The sequence below is a fragment of the Brachyhypopomus gauderio genome, chromosome 2 (assembly GCF_052324685.1).
Source record: "Brachyhypopomus gauderio isolate BG-103 chromosome 2, BGAUD_0.2, whole genome shotgun sequence".
Taxonomy (NCBI): Eukaryota; Metazoa; Chordata; class Actinopteri; order Gymnotiformes; family Hypopomidae; genus Brachyhypopomus; species Brachyhypopomus gauderio.
This window is the reverse complement of record NC_135212.1, coordinates 35,161,442-35,170,064: the sequence shown is the minus strand read 5'-3', so window position 1 is coordinate 35,170,064 and position 8,623 is coordinate 35,161,442. Positions and strand designations below refer to the sequence as shown.

General features: G+C 35.6%; 1 long non-coding RNA gene across 1 annotated transcript; it reads right to left on the bottom strand.

Annotated features, from left to right (window-relative positions):
• Nucleotides 1-1,877: 1,877 nt before the first annotated feature.
• LOC143508894 (uncharacterized) lies at nucleotides 1,878-2,579 on the bottom strand. Its single transcript, XR_013129524.1, has 3 exons — nucleotides 2,511-2,579; nucleotides 2,113-2,183; nucleotides 1,878-1,959 (listed from the first exon to the last, which is right to left on the bottom strand). It is a non-coding gene; the product is annotated as an uncharacterized LOC143508894 (long non-coding RNA).
• Nucleotides 2,580-8,623: the final 6,044 nt, after the last annotated feature.

Sequence of the window (8,623 nt, the reverse complement as noted above, 5' to 3'; positions counted from 1 at the left end):
TCAGTATTCATATATTGACCACTATTAGTAATAAGTGGAAAGGAAATCACTTTATTAAGGTATATTAAACATGTCAGATATATGTCATATGTCAAATACATATACTGTGGCATGCACTCACAACATAGGTCCACGCAATTCTACAATAAAATGATATTTACAGTTGGTTTATTAGAAATGCTTTTCATTAAAAGTCAACAACAAAAACTCCAATGATAGTCAAAGGAAGGTAATTTAAAAACCAGGACATTTCCTCACTTAAAAAAAAAAACCCGGGCGCCCGGGACAGGACCAGAAATACGGACGGGTCTCAAGAAATATGGACGTTTGGTCACCCTATACCTCACCGCATCACCTCGCCTCATGTGAGCCACATGCTTAACTCATGTCTTGGAAGTATGATGCAATCATGTAGCAAAATAGTATAAAACTATGGTCTGTGAGGGCTGGAGGGCAGCTCTCTCTTGCAGACGCTCTTGAGTGTCTGGGCCGCGGGCCTTGAGTTTGACACATGTGGCCTAGATGCATATGTCTAGGCTCTCTCTCTTGCACCAACATAGAGGGTTTCGTCACTTTTCTCTAGGAATACAGCCTGTTCTTGCAAAACATCAGCATGCATCATGGGTGCGTCCATACCCAGGACTGGTGTTCTGTCAGATTTTCCTACTTTGTCGAATTTTCCTACCGTATCAGCTGTCAGCGAGTATTTACAGACTAGTCTGTCGAATTTTCCTACCTTGTCGATTTTTCCTACCGTGACCGTTGGCATCGCGTATTTGTAGACGTATTTCTTAGTTGGTTTACCTTATGGAAACGTTGTAATGTAGCGCAAATCAGCGTTTAAAAAGTAGTATTGCAGACGTATCTCTTAGTTTGTTTACCTTATGGAAACGTCGTAATGTAGCGCAAATCAGCGTTTAAAAAGTAGTATTGCAGACGTATCTCTTAGTTTGTTTACCTTATGGAAACGTCGTAATGTAGCGCAAATCAGCGTTTAAAAAGTAGTACTGTAGACGTATCTCTTAATTTGTTTTCCTTATGGAAACGTCGTAATGTAGCGCAAATCAGCGTTTAAAAAGTAGTATTGTAGACGTATCTCTTATTTGTTTACCTTATGGAAACGTCGTAATGTAGCGCAAATCAGCGTTTAAAAAGTAGGATGAGCTTTAAAATAAAAGTTTTATTTTGCGTATTAATGTATTATTAATAATAATACAAGCAAATTGGATTGTTTACATCTTTGAATGAACACGTTTTTAGCCTGTGTGTCATTATAAACCAGCATTAAGTTCAACACTACAGGTAGGAAATTTCGACAGCCTAAATGTCATTATAAACCAGCATTAAGTTCATCAACACTATAGGTAGGTCATTTCGACAGCCTAAATGTCATTAAATAAGAGCATCACCAGCATCTACTCTAGTTAGACTCATTTAAGAGCAGAAAAAACTATGAGCAATAGGCTATGCCAGAAATATATTCAGTCAGATTTTTCTGAATCCAGTGTTGCGTATGCTTTGTTATAGATTTTTCTAATAAAGTTTGGCTGTTTTCAGAATCAGTTTAATTTGTAATTTCAAATACAAGCACCATTTTCCTTGAGTGGCTGCTGCATATGCACATTTCAAGATCTGAGACACCCAGGTTGTTGTTTATGATACAACAATGTCTTACCTGCCATAGTAATAACCTTTATTTCTCCAAATAGGTCATTAAGAACAATTTTCTTTGAAACAGGGTTAAGTGCAGTTTACTATAATAAGAAAAAACCTCCAGCATATTTGTAGTGATGTATTTTATTTATAAGTGCCTTTCACCTCAAGTACACTTTACAAAAAAAAAAATTAAATTATTGAATTTACATTTGTATCTGTACACTTTCTACAGAGGTAGTTGGTGTTATTGCTGTAATGGACACATTCAAAATGTGCCCAACGGCTGCACATGTCACACTGCACCTAAAAAAAATAAAACATGTCTTTTGAAACCATAAACACTGCATGAAACAACTAAATCAAAATACACATCTATAATGTTTACAAGCATTATGTGTAATCCTTACTGATTGTATTGTAACCGTACTGCATATATGCAGATAAATAAATATGTACCATTTCAGTCATGCTCTTCTCAGCATCCCCTTCCAGCATAGAGCAAACTGTGCAGTAGTCCTCTGCGTTACCTAGAAGCATATTTATTTTCATTACGTCGGCATATTAGGACATTAGTTACTTCAATAATAATGTTAGATGACAAAGCACTGTTAATAATAATCATCTTTGATGACGCACTGTTCATCAGCAAGTTGTCACTGTTAGGCCCCTGAGCAAGGCCCTTAACCCTTAATTACTCAGTGTTCCATTGTAATTGTAAGTCGCTTTGGATAAAGGCTTATGCTAAATGTAAATAACACTTTATATTCTTCTAATCATCTAACCGAAATTGATTCCGAGAGTATATATGAGGGACAAAATGTAATGTGTTGTATGGTAATGCTAAAAAAACTCACCTTTACGTGCAAGCAATGAACAGGCTATCCCCATTCGTGCAGTGCTAACAGCTGCTTGTGTTGTCTGCACATTTTCTACAGCTCCAGTCAAAAGGAATTCTTCAGCGTACTGCAATATCAATTATTTACAAAAAGTTTAAATCTTAAATCATATACTCATTGGCCTGAAGATATTTGTGAACAAAAACTGAAAAAGTGAATATATACCTTCATTACTAAAACACCACAACTGCTCCCATCTTCTTGTTCTTTGTGTTTGAATACTGTTGTCCGCCATTCAGCACCGGAATCTTTGTGTCCAATTGTATTGAGAAAATTCCTATTTGGCCCAAGACACATTTTATAATCTGGAAGCGTGCGTTTCTTTGTAACAAAGATGAATTATGTTTCTCAATAAGAAGTATTACCTCCAGTTCCGCAAAATTTTTCTCTCATATGATCCTTCATTTCCCATTGGATCAATGATGGAGACTATCTTTCTTGACATGGTGACAATCTAATAAAAAATACAATGCAAGTTTTGTACAATCCAGCATCAAAATGATAAAAGTTGAGTAATGTCTGTAAATCAAAGCAACATTGGAGTTATGTAATTTGAGAACACACACCACAAGAATCCAATGTCCACACTGTAAGACCGGATAAGTTGAGTTTACTTAAAAAATATTTGTAAACCGGTTGCCTTAAAAAATGTAAGTAATGTATGATGAAAACTTGATTGTATTTGATTTCAACTTTTGAGTAGACCAGAATAACAATTACAAGTTTAATCAACTTAAAATGTTTTGTAATGTTAATTTCTTTGTGTATTGAATATACTTAATGTTTTAAGTTCAATATAATCAATTCTAAGTTAAATCAACTTAAAATGTTTTGTACTGTTAACGTCATTTGACATTTAATATACTTAATATTTTAAGTTCAATATAATCAATTTTAAGTTGATTTAACTTGAAATGTTTTGTAATCTCACTTTCTTTGTATATTTAATATACTTAATATTTTAAGTTCAGTATAATCATTTCAAAGTTGGTTTGAATAAAGATATCTAACAAAATTCATTTATTTGTATAATTATAACTCCAAACTTAAATTCCAATGCACTACATTCTAAGTTGGTCTAAATCAAAATGATCTATTAAAAACATTTTTGTGTACCTGTTAAAAATGAATGTTATTATTTTCACAAGAAATTTCACCAAGCAAAAACTAAAATTTTCACATTTACAGTTTATTGCACTTTGTAAGTTTCAGCCTTTAACAAATGGAAAAGTCAGGGAACATGACATTGTAGAAAACATTTTTCATGACCACATTTTGGCTTTGTAGAACTAACAGTATGTGGCTTGCTTAGAACTTTAACTGGGCCAATAAAATATTGTTCAAGCTCTTTACACAATAACATTCTGATTGGTGCTACATTCAAAACTAAGCACCTGGCTTCCAAAACAGTACCTTATAACTTGAAGCCACCTTTTCACATTGAGAGCTGATTTTTTAGGGTCAGTAATTTGGGTGCCAGCTCACTTTTACCCAGGTTGAGCATCACCTGCTGGACAAAGAGGAATGTGTTTTTCATATACTTAGGATATCCCAGGTGCAGAGCGTAGATCAGTCCAAAAAGGACACAGAAAGCCTGAGGAAGGTTGGTCAGGTCATCTATCACAAGATTCCCTTCCAAGATGATCCCAACTCTGACTGGGCTCTGCTGAGGATTGTCTTCATCAATGCAGAGAATCCCCACTGCAGTTTGGCTGTACAAGTCCTTGTCAGCTGGATCCTGGCAGAGGAAAAGAAATGTAAAAAAATAGAAAGAAAAAAAAATATTATACCCCAAATCTCTAAACTGAACAAAACGAAAGCATTGAATTAACTTTTTCCTGATGCATCTCAGTAATCCAGGTTGAAAAAAAAATATATATATTTTTATTAAAAAGTTATCATTACTGACCTGCGCGTTAAGCTGGACGTACACTGCGATTTTTGGCCCATTTTCAGCCGATTTTCGTGCATCGTATAGTTTACACAGGTAAACGAGGAGCGATTCACACCTCACAACCAACTCCCGATCAGAAATCGCAGCGTTGCAAGAATATCAAACATGTTTGAAATTCAAATCGCTCCTCGTGAGAGTATCGCACTGTTGAAGCAGCTCCACGAGCCGACTCTCCGCAACGAGTTAGTCGTACAGTTTGAGCTGGAGCTGAGTACACGATTTAAAATATCGTACAGTGTACGCCCAGCTTTAGCTGCAACATGTTTTGCGTTGAGGTGGTAACGAAGGGTGGAAGTGCTCCTGTGATAAGCGAACTCCTTCCTACATAAAGTGTAAATAACACTATTTTTGTTTGAACTTCCATCTGGAAGTTTCTTATATTTAAATTTCCCATCCACCAGCGTAGCCTCTTTAGTCATCTGCATCATGCTCATCTTATCGTGCGTCCATATAATCTGTACGCCTGGAACTCGTGCACTGAGAAACATTCCACGATGCAAAAGTGTATCGTGCGTTAAAATGCGTTAATTTTTTTAGTGCGTTATTTTTCCTGTAATTAATTAATCGAAATTAACGCGTTAAAGTCCCACCACTAATTTTTAAATAACTCGCTGCTTAAGGCCGTTACAGTATGTCTTAGACAACTTCTGCTGACATCTCAAAATTTTGTTGAACATGCTGACACACACCGAAGAAACAAAAAGAAATAATCAGTTAAGTCTCTTGAAAATGTACATTTCCGTTATCAATGACAATCAAATATGAAACCTTGCTTAAAATTCTAACCTCATGCCAAACTTGCTGATATTTTAACACACATTTCATGTACAGAGCAGCAGAACAGTGATACGGGCCACTGTGGCAACAAAACTGGTGCTGAGTTCTGGGCACAAATAGGACAGTTGTTGTGGTAGTTTGATCAGCTGCCGCTGAGCGCAGCTTCTTGAAGAGCGTAGCTCGGGAGCCCCTTGTTGCTTTATTTTTAAGAACAATATTGACAGTAAAACATGATTCTTTGTATGGCCATGATTAAAATGGGGTTTTTGTATTTTCTTTTCCACAAAAAACTTTATTCATAGTATCAGGTTGAAATAGTTGTAGTTTATCATCTGCAAATCTTAATACAACATAGGATTACAAGATTTTAAATAAGGTTCTGGCAATAGAAGAGTGCTAAACATGTATATATATTTGGAACCATACTGTGACATTACTGTACTTTGATCAATGCATGTATTGATAGAACATGAAAAATAAAGAGCTTTTCTGCCATCAATTCATTGGTTGTGTTTGCATAGCTTGTATTATAATATATAATTGTTATTAACAAGCTAGTTGATAAAATATTCTTAACTTATGTCAAACTTATGCAGCTTACACCAGTGTGTTGAACAAAATTAGCATAAGCTGTCTAAAACATAGTGTGAAGGGTCTTTAAGCTGGTATGTGGTTATAGCTTCCATTTTTGTCCTTACAGTACAGGTAAAACATTTAATAATCAGTTTTTAAATGTTTAAAACAGTTTTTAACAGCCTTTTCTGACCATTGAACTAATTGGTGACACAGATGCTTCAATTGTTTGTCTACAACCTGTTTCGCAACAGACAGAATATTATGTGAAACAATGATACAATTACCATAATATCTCCATTACAGAATCCAAAAAAAGAGCTACAACACTTGATAACTAATTCCAAACTCAAATACTTACATTTGAAGTCCTGAAGAAAGCAGAATGATCATCTCCCAAGATGACTGGCAACCCCTGAAGGCAAAGGCACCTAACATCTGTAGGCTCAGTGGTCTAAAATACATACAGATAAACAAAAAAAATACTTAATTTTTATGGAACAGATTCTAAAAACTTCACTACTAATTATTTAGATCAAAATTTGAATATTCCATAACTTGCAAGTACAGAAGAAAAGACAAAATAAATGGAAGAAAAAGAGAATGGCACTAAAGATAAGAGGAAGATGACAGAAAATTAAGCGAGCAGAAAGTGGAGAAAATCACAGAGGATGATCTGTAATTTTTTGGACAGTAGAGAACCTGTAAATTAAAATAAGTGCAAATTAAAACAGAGGTAAAGAATCTAAAACACCACACAGATGACAATAAGCAACCAAGAAACAAGTAATATGAAGCAAATAAAAAAAATAGCAACAAAAGAGAAAATGATTTGGGCAAGAAAAAGAAACAAAAGATCAAGATAAAGACACAATCTACTAATCTTTGTAGGAAGATACAAAGCACTCTGAAGTAAACAACAAATATTACCTTTGCCTGACATAAAAGTGCTGCCAAAAGCTGGCCAGTAAGGCCCCTCTTCTTCCTAAACAGTTCCATCAAGCTGGGAGAGAAACGGTCAAGTGCATCAAAGAAGTTGTCTTTGAGATTTTTCCCCACCACTCTGCTGAACTCCTGAAAAACCTGAAATATAGGAAACAATGGATAAGTTTATTAAAAATGACCAATTACCCTCAATACTACTGTACATGATTTGAATGAAACAATTTAATACAATTCTTTAAATCAATATGATTAAATGAAAATTACATGCAAAATATGCTGGAAAAAATGGTGCAGGGGCCAGCTTTGACAATTAGAATGCAAGTTAAAATGTATCAAACAAAAAAAGAACACATAAGGCATTTAAAACATTTATACAAACCTGGCTTTCGGTGAAAAGAGCTGGCCAACGCTGTACCATCTGGCTAACTGCAGGCTTGTCTTTGACAACTTCTTTTCTGCGAAGTGCAAATGTCACATCCATTTCTCTCTTTACAGTGGATCCATTTGGCTTTTTTTTCATCATTTCATTGACCAAAACCTGACGGGATTCTTCCAGGTTGTGGTCATCCATTCCTTCTGGATAATTGGGTAGGAAATTTATTTCCCCCTTCTTTGGCTTCTTAATGGCTTTGTTGGGAGGGTCGCCACTTGTGGAATACCTTCCACGTTTACCACCATTCACAGACACATCGAGTCGGCCCAGCTGGCGCATTTTGGTTCTATAGTTTCCCATTTTGAACTTGAGACTATTTTTCCATGCATCGCATCCACTAGATGAGCCTTGTTCTTTAAGGCATGGGTGTGCTTGTATTAAGGCTTTTGCAACAGCTTCAAACTCTTCCTTTGCTGGGTAAGCTTTGAATGAATACGTAATCATTCAGCACTCTCCAGACTCACCTGTATTTACCCTGGACTGGATTGACTTCATTTTGAACCGCTACCGTATAGTCCTTTGCCCTACATACACAGTCCAGTACTTACACACTCAAAACTCAAGTGGGAAAATGATTCAGCAAAATGATTAAGATCTTGTGCATTGCGATCCTCTTTGTCTCATGTGATTACTACCATCACACAATTACTGAGCAAAAGCTCAAAATAAAGATAAAATAAAGTCTTCAAAAATGCCATCCTTTTACATTTAATATTTTTATTTAGGAAGAGTATCAAACAATTACAGCAAAAACAGTGAACAAAGTCATATACAAAGGTGGTGCACTCAGTTCATAAAATGTTTTTAACCCTAACACAAGCAGACAGACAATAACAGTCGTACGGGGGGTGGTAAAGGGGGGTAGCTCAGTCAACTGGTAAAAATGAAAGCTGATTAAAATGTAAAAGAAAATTATTCCATTTGGAATAGAATGCTGCAGTTTTGCCTCTAATTGTACATCTTATTTTTAAAGATGGGGGCCTTGTTGACTTCCATGCCAATAGAATCCGACGTCTTGCTAATAGAGATGTGAAGGACAAAACATCAGACTGAAGTGTAGATAGAGAGGGCAGACAAATAGCCAGGCCAAATATGGCTATTGAGGGACAGGGATCAATATGAATCTTGACAACTTTTGACATAGTGTCAAAATAAAAGGACCAAAATTTTGCAATGAAAGACACAGAAAAAACATGACTTAAGTTACAAGATGAGGCGTGGCATTTGTCACAGCAATCACTGATTGCGTTGGGATAAAATTTTGCCAATTGGAATTTAAATCTATGAACTCTAATTAATACAGTTTAAGGTCTTACATATAGTTTTGCACATGGTGTGCAGCTACGTATTCTGCTAATAGCTTTGTTCCAATATAGGTGAGAGATGCCC